Below are 13,999 nucleotides of genomic sequence, written 5' to 3' on the forward strand. Positions count from 1 at the left end.
GCGAGGCGGTTTGTTTGTACAGCACATTTTCAGCAACAAGGCAATTCAAAGAGCTTTATATGATAAGGGGAAAAAAACCTCACATTGTGGAGGCAAAGTAAGGGAAAACAACAGACTATACTTCACAACGTTGCTGTTGTTTATTAATTGTAATAATTTTTCACTGTCCAAAAAATACCAGATAACACAAAGCAAAGCTGAAGATCCAAATGCTACATAGGAAGTCAAGCAGGAATATCACAAGCTGCATTTTCATTTCAAATATGTGAAAACTTATATTAACTTATGTATTTTCTGCTAATATTGAAAAAAAACAACAATTTTATACTTGCAGTGTTTCCATTAAATAAGAACCACAATTAAAATCACGCATGAATAAGTTTCTTCACTTGATAAGTCTTTAAAAAACACACTGTGCCATTGTCCTCCAACTACTTCCTGTTGTCTTCCTTGTGGTTTCTATCAGTAGCAACATCTGGTTGTTGATCATGTGACTCGTGTGATGTGGAAAAAGTGTCCCCATTGCAGTTTTGTGAATGGAAGCAAACTTTTTTTGTGTGAAAAAATGACTTCTTTCGAAATTGCAGTGTCTACATTCATTTTTAAAATGTCAAATTGTGCATTTTTGTGGTCAATGCAACTGAAATGCATCGCAGATACCCAACTGTGTGACAGTGTGGCAAGGAAGTGTTGGTGCTTTTGAGGTTTTAACTTGCTTCTCCACACATCTATTTCCAAAAGCCTTCATGTAAAACTGGAGAGTTTCCACTGACCCATTTCCATATTTATGTAGGTTTCTGTTAAAGCTGCAGGGCCTGCTGACCGGTTCGCTTTCAGTCTGAGGACAAAATGGTGCAACAGCTTCACCTTGACCCGTATTATTATTCTACAAGCTGAAAGTTCAGAGTCCAACATCAACAGAGAGTATTAAAAAAAAATTCATCCTCCCTTTTCTGAAGGCTTGTGTAAAACATTCACAAGAATAAAGGATACGACTTCTGATGACTAGTCTAAGTTTTATGTCAAATTTACACTATTATAAATGAAGCTAAAGATACTTTTGCGGATTTCTATCCTCAATATGAAGCACCTGAAAAATGAAGCAAAAATAAAAATAAAAAATTCAAATGTACATTTGAATCCAGAAGTTTACAGACAAAAAGACCCACATCTTTTTCTCTCTGTCTGAAATTAAATCTGACCAAACGTCTTTTGTTTCAGGCCAGTTAGAATTAACAAAATGATTTCTGTTTGCTAAATGCCACGACAGTGAGAGAAAGAACATCAGAGATGTATTTCAAAAGGATTTACAGGTTTTGTTTGTCTAAAACAACAATGGTGTGTGAATGGTTAGGCACGTGATGGAGCAGCCTGTTGTAATTCAGAGTTAAACAAATTTCTGTGAAAATGTTGTTAGTGTTTTTTTGACGACGTGGATCTTTCAGATCAATTTGAGAATGACGTTTGATCATTTATTGTCATGTCATTTGTCATGCTGGTGTTGGGTTAGGAGGTTTTCACTACGTTAACAAAGCATTCAGTTTATTGCACCTTTTAATTTTTCCTCTGAAACGATTGTTTTCTTATTTTCAGTTGAACTATACATCATAAATCAAAGAAGTTTTGAAACGATCTATCATGGTTTCATTTTAAACCCGCCGTTGTATCGGGGATGTGTGGACTCTATGATAAATATATATTCTGGAACTGATCTTTGTTTAACGGCTCCTAATCACCTGCTGCACATTCCCTCCTCCGGGAGCTCTGGACATCAGGAGGAATATTGTGAAAGCCAAGAGGAGCATGACAAGTTTTCATGAGTTCCCAACTTGAAGGCTGTCTGGACTTTGTCCCCAGAAGGACACCGGGGACGTTGGACCGTCACCATGAGCCTGACGGAACATCTCACCAGGCCCCGTTCCACCAGCTCCGTGATTTCTCCACTTGTGAGCTGTGATCGTGTGTCAAGGTGTCAAGTTGTCAAGCTGTTCATTGGTGTGTGTGGTGATTAGTTATTGAAAAACAATCAAAAATATAAAAAATCAAACCCTCCTCTTCAGAGAAATTGGTCTGATGGTAGATTATGTAAAACCATTTACAGTGTATGACTTTATGTCTTTACTCTCTTTTCTAGTCGTAGTTAACAACTGGAATCTTTCATCATATCCAGCCTGCTCTACTCTGACTCACAAATAAAACACAATCCAGAACCTTCTAAGGAGAGGCTCGCTGTACCAAAATCATTCAGAGATTTATTAGTTTTCTCACGGAGACGGGTCGGTTTGGATTGCTCGTTCCCCTTCGGAGAACAGAACAGAAACATATTCCATTGTCTCTCGGTGGGAAAACTCAGCAGCAATGTAACAGGCCAGCAGAAGCCAGAAGCCTGCAGACACTCGCAAAGACAGCAAGGATAACAGGAAGCAGACAATAACACATCGCAAATGAAATGATGTAAAAACGGCCTGTGTTTTCACACAGCTCATCGTCATCTGATATTAAAACGTGTTTAAAGATCTAAAACGGTTCAACAGAAGAAATATTTAAAGGGGCAGTGTTAAACAAAATCTTTTTTTGAGTTTTACATCATGTTTTTAGGTTATTACATCATCAAAAACACACCTGGGGTGTTGCTTTGATACTTTCAAGCATGTTTGAGAAATCCCACTCAGCTCCTTCAGACTAGCCAGCAGCAATTAGCAAACACCTGGTGGAACTGTGAATCTGCTGAGTTCTTTATAGGAGCTACTTCTCAGAGCAACGTTGGTAAAAATGTTGTTAAAGGGTTAATAGAGGAGCCATGTTGTGATGACTTCCTGAAGGCAGAGTTTCAGAAACAGCAGGAGTTTTTAAAGAGACAGAAGCCCAATTTTAAGGTATTAAAATACAAAGTTTCTTTTAAGTCATTTTTGATCATATTTTTATAACAACTGAAGGTATCATTGTCACTTGATTGTGCAATAAAATGGAACTATGTTCCTGGAAAACATAAAACACTGTCCCTTTAAGTAAAAAAGAAAAAAAACCTTTTTCACGCCACTCCCTGCAGACGTCTACCTGCACAAGGCTGTTAAGGAAACACATTCTTTTGCTCTGCAACGCACGTTAGAGTCAGCGAGAGCGCGTGACTCTAATCACCCAACATGGCTGTGCTTTGCACATTGTTGCACTGAGGAGACGAGACAGAAATAGATACAGGCTTAGAAAAAAAAAAAGAAACTCTGGCGGAGCTGGCAGGAGAATGCTTGATGTGGACTTAAATAGGACGTACACAATGCATCAGAGAACATCTCTCATTACATAAGACCTGTGTGTATTCAATTAGCGCTGTAGCGAACCGCTTCCCCTCAAGCTCTGCCGCTCTAAACGCCGGGATGTTCCTGAGCGCTCCGGCCGTTGTGCTAACACTCCTGACTTCCCTCCACTCACTGCTGTGCAGAAGTCACATTAGGCCAGGGCCGTGCCCACTCCGGGCCCCCTCGCCACCCCCCTCCCCCACCACCACCGTGGGGCCCCTGCCGTGGCTCTCTCGTGAAGAACAGGAGCGGAGGAAAGAAGCAATAAAAGATGAAGGAGAGGGAAGTAATGGTGAGGAGCAGCAGAAGAGAGCTAAGTTAATGGATGGATGTTATTATATGGTGGGATAATGAGAGGGAGGGACAGCTCTATTAGGCTGGTGATAAAGACTGGGTAGCAAAGCTAAAGGGTTATATGGAGCACAGGCTCTATTACAGCGGGTAGCCGGGGACATCATAATCCCTGTGGCCTTATAAGTAATTACTATGTGATAGGGAGAGTGAGTAGTAAAACCTATCTACTGTCAGCAGAATTGGAATTATCTCCCTAATGGTTTCTTCATGTTGGTGTGTGTGACCGTGTGTGTTTGCTGCGCCCCTACCCTTTAAAGACCTGACTGGTTGACTTTGGGGGGACTGGAGGGTGGAGAATGTTTGTGGATATTGAGGGCATTTTTCATTCCTCCAAAACAAACACCTCTGCAACTGATGTGTGTTTATGGGACTCTATAGACGCCTGAAAGTGTGTGCGTGTGTGTGAATTCCAAGCCGGCAGGAGGTCTGGACAGGAGTATGCTGGTCGTTTTAGGGCAGGCATGCACAGAGGCCAGTCCACTCACCTGAAAACCCTCAGATTGTTAAGAAGAGGAAGATAAACGACGCTCTCTGAGTGTTTCTGGAGGGCGGCGCTGCTGCTGGGTCATTTAGCATGCAGTTTGTTGTGCACAAGAAGGCAATTTTTACTCTCCAGACTGAGGAAGCTGACCCGAACCAATTAAAGTTTGTTTACCTTTCTGTAATTTGTTATAGTTGAGCCAGTTGGACCCAATTTTGTTCTTCCTCAGCAAGAATTCATAAACCGTGAGGTGTTTAAGCAGCACATCGTCTTCTGCCTTCCATTTAGACTCTGGAACCAAAGCACTGCATCACAGTCTGCACGCAAACTGCAACTATAGCAACAGCTTGTCCTCACTTCACATGGGTTATGTTTTAGAGGTACTGGAAGACATACCTTTGCTCTAGAGCATAAATAAGCTGGTTTGTTATTTGTGTTCCCCTTTCTACTGTTCCACCAGTTTAACTCTCTGCTCATTAAACGAGGAGCAGCAGCATCGTCCTTTGAGACATCGCTCCAGCTCAGCCAGACTGGGTGGAAAGAGTCTGTCAGCAACAATTCTCAAGTTTCTCAGATTCTCAGTTAGATTGAAGTCTGGAATTTGACTGGACCGTTCTAAAACATGGATATGCTTTGAGCCGACCCATTCTGTTTGGTTCTAGCGACATCTTTTAACTCTGAGCGGTATTCAAAAGAAAGGCATCATCTACAATTAGATTTTTTTTTTTACCTTTATATTTAAAAGCACATTTCAGGTCTTTATCATGTTTTGATAAAGACCTGAGCGGTCTTTATCAAAACATGATAAAACCCACATCAACCCCCAAACGCCTCAAACCAAACCAACGATAGAATCATCTTTGCTAGTTAGCTTGCAGTACGTTAGCCTCTTTTCAAGCAGACGAAAACCCAGCCTGAATTTCTTTATGTTTTTGTTTTTCTCGTTACCACAAATAAAAAATAAAATTAAAAAAATGATGTTCAAATCAATTTAAATAAAAACAAGCAAAGAAATAAACCGTCCGCCCTGGAATTGTTAGCAGGCAAGAAATGTCCGTTGTGTCATTTTCTGTTTGCTGATGGGATGAAATGCTGCCACCAGCTGTCAAACAAGCTGTTACTGTGGAACACTGCTGCCAATCTGAGCAATTTAAATGACACCAGCATTGCCAAGAAGTGATGGTCCATCATCTGAACAACACACGTAGACGCAGTTGGGTTTCAACTTCTCTCAAAGACTGACAGGGAGAGGCATCCCCACGAGCGAACGAGCAGGAAAATGTTAGAATGAGGCTGGTATCGATTTAGCTCTCTCAACCGCCACACACTACGCATAGTAATTGGCTCAAATTGTGTTCATGAGTGTGTGGACAAAGGTAATCAATAGAGGTTGAAACATTGAAACGAGAGGATGGGAAGGTGAAGCATGGTTAAAAAAAACAAAACACTGTACCTTCAGGTTCAATCCAGCACCGGTGAGCTTTGATCCTTTCTTTTCTTTTCTTTTCTTTACCTAAAAAAATAGCAGAAAATTGCCCATTATAAAAATTGCGCCACAAATGCTGGATAATGTTTTTCTTTTTTTAACTTACTAATAAAAATTCCATGTGTGTGGTGGAGTGATTGTATAGTGACAAATGAAGACAAATGCTGCGTCTGTAGCGTTTCTTTTCCCCACAGCTTTAGCGCTCTGGGCTGCACGTCAAACCAGTTCTGCTTTAGCGCCAACACAAATCTGATAAGTATGAAAGCAACTCCATGTTTTCTCAACAAAATGGCGGACATAAAAACTGTACAACAGCCGGAACAACATTTTAACTAACAACAGTCAGTTAAAAACTTACATTTAGAAACCATTTGAGGAGATTTTATTCTCCCAGACTTACTGCAGCAAACTTTGCACAATGCCTTTTCTTCAGCAGTGGAGTCTAAAGCTGCAGCTAGCGCTTCATGACAAGAAATATAGTTTTAGTTTGACAAGAAATATTAGGAGATTTTCATACTTTTTCTCACAATTTAACGCTACATTTAAGGGTTAGGGTTAGGGTTAGGAGTTGATTTTATATTTTTGGTTTAGTTTACATATAGGAATACACATGACCACAAATATGTTATGGACAACTGTATTGGTCAATTTGCTGTAATATATTAGCATCAGTGGGAAACATTTTGTGCCTTTCTGTTTTAAATAAAAGCAATTAGATAATTTTTGAATGTTCTCTCAAACTTTTTGCACTAATTCCAAACTTCTCCTACACTTTTTTAATTTACAAAAATACAATAAAAACCTGGTATTAACCCTAACCCTAACCTGGCTGTTTGCCTTCAGATTTCAGTAGCAGCATCCATCGGCAGGTAGATAAGGAAATCCCAAAGTGTGACCACAAAAAAAGGAGGAATAAAACAAGCAAGGTCACCCGTCTGAAAAAATACAGTTGGAAGAAATTTGCTTTATTTCCATTTAGATCATTTATTCATCTAAAAAGACAACAGCATCCATCAAACACCGTCCACAGAGCTGGGCAGTTAACATCTCTGCAGACTGTGCACATTCTGGACACAAACTGTTTCTAGTTTTACCTCCAGGTGTTACAGAGTACTGTTGGTTAAAAACCAGCCTTCACAGAGACAGTTCCTTCCCCCAGGCTGTGAACACAATGAACACCTTACAGACTGAGCAGTCAGTGTATTTACACTGCAACATGTCTTTCATCTTTACTTGTTCTTTGTATTACAGGTTCTCTCAGACGCTTTGGTACGTTTCTCAGATCAGAATTGAATTTGTCAAAGCAGCCTGTTCAGTCTTCAGATCATTGTGTGACTTGAGCTGCTTCTCTTTTCTTTGTACGAGTTGCAAATGCTTCTGTACGTGGATACATGTGATCATGTACATTTCTGTCTCTGCCTTTTCAGTCGCTCATGTCATATTGATCAAAATGAGTTATGCTGGTCTCTGTTGCATAGTCTCAGCCTCCATAACATTTAAAGAGGCAGAATTGCGTAAAATGTACTTTTTTTGAGCTTTGCGTCATGTTATAGTTATCCCCTCATCAGAAATAAACCTGGAGTGTTGCCTTGACTCTTTCAAGCATGTTTAAGAAATCCTTTAATTTCCCATGACTGTGTAAAACATCTGGTGGGACAGAGCGCCACCTTCAAGACAACTAACCCGGTCAGTTCCTACAGACTAGCCAACTGCAATTAGCAAACACCTGTGCCTCTGTTAAGCTCATTATAGTTGCTACTTCTCAGAGCAAACACGCAAAAGTTGTCTTAATATGTCAAGCGTATTTGTAAACATTACCATTTTTTCTTTTCTTTTATGATTTTTTAGAGCATGACCTCAAACAGATGACATACCTTTTTGTACCAAACATGGCACTTTTATTGCCACGTGAAAGATCGTTTCATCAACCTGCCCCATTCAAACAGATAGAAGGGTTCTCGGCCGGTGGCAAGTGAAATTCATGTCATCCCAACTTTTCTTGATAAACACCAAACCAATGAACTTATTCAGTCTTATTGTAGAAATGAAACAACTTGAGTCTGATCTGAATGGAACTCTGAAATTTGTGGAATAAAATGAAGCCACTTGGCAGGCGGGAAGGTTGGGCCAGTTTTCCCCAGGGAGACGGGATGCAACAGAAATGTCATTCTTCTTCTGTCACGTCAACAACGAACTCGAACCGCGGCACATCGGAGTCAGGCGTGCGCGCTGAATATTGAGTAAAGTGACCTTTCTGATAAGGCTTGAAAGATCTTTATATTCAGAGTCATGACTGTCAGAAGGACTGCAACAATAGGTCCATCATCATCAATCATGGTTTCATGCTTGGCCAGGGGCCTGTAAGAAGCCAGTGAGCTGTGGCAGACGACATAAACAGTCCAATCAGCTTTAAACTTTACCTCATAGATCAACTTTCCAATATAGGCTACGTTTACGGACGTGGAAGTAGGATTAGAAAGAGAATACACCTGGTGTTCCTGTCTCAAGACGTACAGTGACGTCTTTTGATGATTTAAATCTACTATAACCTCAACGGAAGAGATCACAACACGGAATATTGAGTCTCTAAACCAGAGCTAGAATCAGTTTGTTTTGAAAAGTCAGATGGCAGCTCACTTCCTGTCTGACAGAGCTTAGTACAGTGAGGTGGGTGGATTCTGCTTTTCTCTTTCATTTACAACAGATTCAGATTTGACTCTAGAAATAGTTTGGAATACAAAGAATTGAATTTTTGACTCAGTGATAGCAAGACAAGCCCAGGACATCACCCTCCACCACTGTGCTTCAGTCGCTGCTGATGGGCTTCATAAGGGTTTCCTCAAACAACTTCTCCAAACAAGTCATGGCTTTTACGTTTTTATAAAAGTTTAACATTAAATAGCCAAACTGTGGACTGCAGAGCTGTTGTGTTTCCTGGGGGAGAGAATCAATAGGTCTTCACCAGTTTGTTGCTTGTGCTAAACTTAGTTCTGCCTCTGGTGAATCTTTGTGCATATTGAAAGCTGAGATACACAATACAGCCTAAAGTATTCACTCCCCTCATTCAAATGCTGGTGCTTTCAATAACTTCACTTTGTTTTTATGCTTTAAATTAAATGAGAAGTAGTCAACTCAAGCATCCAAACATCCTGGCTAGCTTTCGATGGGTCACTCCCATTTGCTCTCTGACAGCTTGGACGGCTCTAAACGCTTTAAGGAATTCCAACTTTTGTCCCCAAAACAGTCAATCTTGATACTTTTGCTGTACGTTCTATATATGAACATGCTTCCACCATTGGTGAGCTCATTTCTTGCTTATTAAAACCAAACATTAAAGCTTTATCAGATTAACTGCAATAGCAGCTGACAGTCTGCCTTGGGATTGTGTTAACTCACAGCTATGTGCTTGTTTACCAGAGCTTGGCTGCTGCTTCCATCTGAATCTTATGAAATTAGAGGGAGTGTAGAGTTCTTGAAATTTAGATCTTATTTTATTACAAAAAGTAAATAAAACTACAGTGTAAAATTTGTTGTGTGTTTTGGTAGAGCAGGAGTTTTTAAAGAGACAGGCGTCTGATTTTAAGGTGTTAAAATACAAAGTCAAATTTCTTTTCAGTCATGTTTAATATATACAACATTTTCATAACAACTGAAGGTAACATAGTTACTTGATTGCGCTACAAAATGATTTTTGTAGCGCAAAATCCATGATGCTGCCCCTTTAAGCTGCAAGTCATTAGAATAGTTTCTGCTAGCTCAGTCAGATCACATCTGTAAACAAGATGCTAAGCTAAGTATCTGTTAAAGAGATTCTGAGCTTAACCTTGACTAGACCATTCTAACACAAGAAGACGCTTTGATCCAAGCTGTGCTGTTGTGTCTCTGGCTGTACATTTAGGGTCTCTGTCCTGATGGAAATTGACCCCTGACCCCAGGCTCAAGTCTTTTCTAGCCTATGATACATTTCATTCCACTATTTGCTCTGTGTTTTGCTTTGGCAGTATTTAAATCAAATTTGTCCAGTTACAGTATGATACTGTCACCACCATGTTTGTGCATCTTGTTTGCTTAGTTTTTTTTTTTTTTACACACTTATTGTTTTGCCAATAACCCAATAAATATAAATGCAGTAGCAACTCTCTGCCTCATGTTGTTTGCTGCCTTCTGTTTTCATATTTGACATGTTAAATCACGCAGAAGTACTTAGTTTGCTGCTTTAATATTTCATCTTCTTGGTTTCATTCTGTTTTGTGATTCTTTTTTTTTTTTTTTTTTTACTTTTTTAATGCATAAATTACTTTATATTGGCTTTACCATTTAACCAGAGTGTAACAACACTTTGAGTTACACAGGAACTAAATACCTACTCTCTGTTATTTATTTATTTATTTATTTTTGTTGAAATAAGTTTAAACACAAAAGTAAAACCAAATTCATGATATTCTTTGAAATAGTTTTAGTGTCAACAGACCATATAGTTTCCCATTACGTCAGTCTCAGCCACTAAGTTTAGAGCACAGCTTCCGCTCACCTTCTGCGGGCTGAAGTGCCAATAACAACCGAGTCTTATCAAGGAGAGCGATAACATTTCCATTTACTTTCCCTCTGGAGCTACTTACTTTTTCCGTTTCCGTCGCCCTTTCCTCGGCAGAAGTCTCCTCCGTTCCTCCCTCCTCTCTGCCTTTTGGAAAGCGAGATGGAGAGAGGGAGAGCAGAGGATAGGAGAGGAGAGGCGAGTCGGATCCAGGCGGAGGAAGATGGGAGTCGAGACGCGGAGAGCCGCCGCTGCACCGGGGAGCGCTTCACCGAGCCTCATATATCGCCATTATGTGGGTCAGGGATGAAGTATTCATCTCCGGCTCCCGGTGCACAAGTTCCCGTTCATTCCCCGCCTGCGATGGTACAACCCGGGGAGAGAGGGAGCGAGCCGGAGTGTTTGGATAACCTATATTTGGTAAAGAGGAGCCCACTGACACTATTTTAAGATTGCCAATTGAGAGAGAGATTAAGCTTCTCGTTAAATGGAGCGAGTGTCTGCTGCTCTGCTGAGGTCGCAGGATTATAACGCTCTTTGGAGATTTTGATACATAATAAAGTTTTATTGTTAATTTATTTACCAAAAAAAAATAAATAAATAAAAGAAATAAAAATACTGGTGAAAAGAGCAAAATTGCAAACTTTATCTAGCTAGCTAGCTTGAATAATGAAAATCACCTTCAAGCAGGTATTATGCATACTTTCCAATTAGCCCACAATTCTGCATTATAAATGTTTTTATTATTATCATTATGTTAAAATTGGCTGAATGTAATAATCTAAATGTCGTCTTTTCATTAGTTGTAACCATCATTAACAGAAATAAAATCTCGGAAACGTCAGTCTGCGTGTGATTAATCAATTAATTTTGTATTCTGTTCCAGGGCAACATAGAGACACAAACCATGAACACACACCTACACCTGAAGGCAATTTAAAGACAACACAATAGAATGGAATAGAAATAAAACTTATCGTCCCACAGTGGAGAAATTCAGACACAAAGTTAAGACATACTGAGCTTGTTGGGAGCAGTGATGGTTGTAGAGTCTGCAGGATCTCTGCTGACGCTCCTTTGTGAAGTTAGGATGCAGCAGTGTGACAGTGAAGGAGCTCTCCAGTTCAACAACGGCTTCATGCATCAGGTGGGAACATTGTCCACCAGTGATGTTGTTTTAGTCTGTATCCTGTCTCCCACCACCTGCACTGGGTCAAAAGTCATCCTAACACAGATCTGGCCTTCCTGATGAGCTTATTTAACCATTTCCTCTCAGCTGCTAAAAAAAAACAACACTGTATGGCCGATATCATCATAGAGTCAAAGAAAGTGCAGAGGAGCAGTAACATGACTGGGAGAAAGTCAGAATAAATGATGAGAAGCAACGCAGGGACCAGGAGAACAAAGCAAGAGCCTGATAGTCCAGGTCCGGACAGTAAGCAGGAACCTTTTCAACATTTAGGGTTCTTTTAGTGAACAGCTGCCCTCTCCATATTTTGCTGATATTTTTTCATTTACGTCTTTTGGGTCAGTGTTTTCTTCAATCCTGCTCCTAAAACCAGGATGGAAGCTCAGCTAGCACACTAGCTGGGTTTCCATCCATGTTCTTCATTTGCATTTTGAAGTAAAGATTTAAGCAACTTCCTCATTTTTGCACAAAAAAAAAATAAAAATAAATACAAAGGTTTTTATTCTCGTCTTTGGCTTTTCTGAAAAAGAGTCAATGCTCAAAACGGGAGATGGAAATACATTTACCCAATAAGTTCGGATGTAAATGAACTCTCCCATCCAAACCTCCAGCTTGGAGGGGGGAGGGCCATGCTGGTTTTCAACCTCTACTTCCTGTTTATCACAGCCAAACCTAACATCTCCATCTGACAAAGAATACACTTTGCTTAGCCTGGTTGATTCGCTCCAAACCAGTCAATGGAAACACACCTACGTGACATTTTACTTTTAGTTTTTTTCTTTTTTTGCGACATTTGCAAAGTTAACTTAAAATTAGCACGACAACCGGGTGAAAACATAGCTGTGGTCTTGCGTGTTTTTGATGTCTCCCTGCTTTAATGCACAAGTTTCAGTTGACTGAAGTTGAGCTTCTTAATCAGACGTCAATTGAAATCAGATGCGCTGAAAGCAAGAAACACCTAAAACATGTTTCAGGTAAAAGCTCCATGATGTCAGAAAATATAAAACCGTAACATTACTAAAGCTACACATTTTTCCATAATTCATAAAACATTGGAAAGTGTTCATGGAGGTTAGTAGATGTACATCTAGTTTGTAAACAACTGTCATTAAAGCAGTGTGATCATAGAGTGTAGAAACGACTGACGTAAAAAGCTAAATGTTTGCTCCTTTAATGATCAGCATCTCATTCAGTATTGTGTGACAGACAGGTACTGCACAACCTCCATCTGAAAATAGATTCATTCAGTGCTTGGATGTTGCAGCAGGCTGAGGAACAAGTCGTAGCTGCTTGTATTCATATCAGAAGTCTGATCGCACGTTGTTAGCACATCCCACTCATCCTCTGGCTTACAACCGGAACACCAAAACTCCTAGAAACTCTTCGTTTTGCAGGAACACACAGTCGCTTCCCCTGAAGACTCGAACCAACAGTGTGTGTAAGCGGCACCCACAGGAGGGATTTTGTTTGGACGACCACTCCTGGGAAAATCAGCAACTCTGTTGAATTTTCAGATTCTTCTGAATCATCACTGCAGAGTGTTGTAGTTTGGAAGTGGGCTCACAACTCTTTCCAGGTGGATGGGCAGCAATGGTTCTTTGTTTGGGACGTTCCTCCTCTGTATGATGCCATTTCCACCTATATAAGTCTAAAACAAGCAAGCGGCTGACATCCCTGATACAGAGGTCATCACATATTCTGATGTTAGTTAGTGAAGTGAACTGGATTCGTTGCTAACGTCCTAAGTCCTTTGGGAACAACCAGCACTTTGCATTTCCTCTCACAGCTTCTCCATTTCAGCTTCATTTTGTTCAATAAATAGAGTGTGGAATATTTTATGTGCTTGAATGTAGGTTGTGGAAAACCAATTTTTTTTTTCTTTAATCACTCTCCGTTTCATCAACTTCCAGAACTGACACAGAGTGTACTTCCTTTCACATTTAACGCTGTCCACTGTCATTAGATCCAAAGCATTTGACACTGATCTAACAATGGTTGAGGTCTGGGATTATATTTTGTCCCTTTCTTTTCATTAACACTTCAATAATAAATATCTTAGCATGAAGCATTGTCAGAAGAACAACAGACTACCAGTGCAGTGTTAGATCTCACAACCTCTGCATCAACCCAGGCACTCAAACAAAGCCTGGTCCTCTTCACTGTACCATTATATAAGAGTCAGTATAAAGTTATATAACTCCAATAAAACACTCTACTTAAGTTCAGACACAAAGAAGAGGAGGGGAAGTACACCGAGAGAAAAGACAGAACCGAAACAGAATATACTGAAGATGAATCTGATACCAGTTGACTAAATTAGGTCGTGGTGCTCAGGGGGCCATTACCTGAAGTCTACTATGTCATGTTTTTTTGTTTTTGTTTGTTTGTTTGTTTTTTTGCATAAAGCAAAAAAAAAGTTAGAATCTAATGTCATGTGGAGTAAAAAAAATTGTAAGTGCAGCCTCTCATGTGAAATAGCAGATTTTCTCCTGTGTTACATGAGGTGAGAAGCCCTTAGCTCACATCTTCTACATGTGAGCAGATCTGTCATTGGAACAAGCATCCATTCTAAAACTGATAGAAAAACTGTTTGGCTTCTTTGCTTTGTGGTTGAAACATTTTGAAAGCATATCTTAAACCGCAAAATAGCTGAAACAGC

General features: G+C 40.0%; 1 protein-coding gene across 2 annotated transcripts in view; it reads right to left on the reverse strand.

Moving 5' to 3' along the window:
* Window positions 1-11,016, reverse strand: part of klhdc8a (kelch domain containing 8A) — a 61,517-nt gene extending 50,501 nt beyond the window's left edge. Inside the window, exons 1-2 of one of the 2 annotated variants that reach the window (XM_081607473.1) lie at window positions 10,237-11,016; window positions 5,585-5,644 (exon numbers count right to left, since the gene is read on the reverse strand). The gene's annotated coding sequence lies outside the window, so the exon portion shown is untranslated. The remainder of the gene's footprint in view (window positions 1-5,584; window positions 5,645-10,236) is intronic. The other variant, XM_081607474.1, reaches the window with a different exon arrangement.
* Window positions 11,017-13,999: the final 2,983 nt, after the last annotated feature.

The sequence above is a fragment of the Poecilia reticulata genome, chromosome 5 (genome assembly GCF_904066995.2).
Source record: "Poecilia reticulata chromosome 5, P_reticulata-male-v2, whole genome shotgun sequence".
NCBI lineage: Eukaryota > Metazoa > Chordata > Actinopteri > Cyprinodontiformes > Poeciliidae > Poecilia > Poecilia reticulata.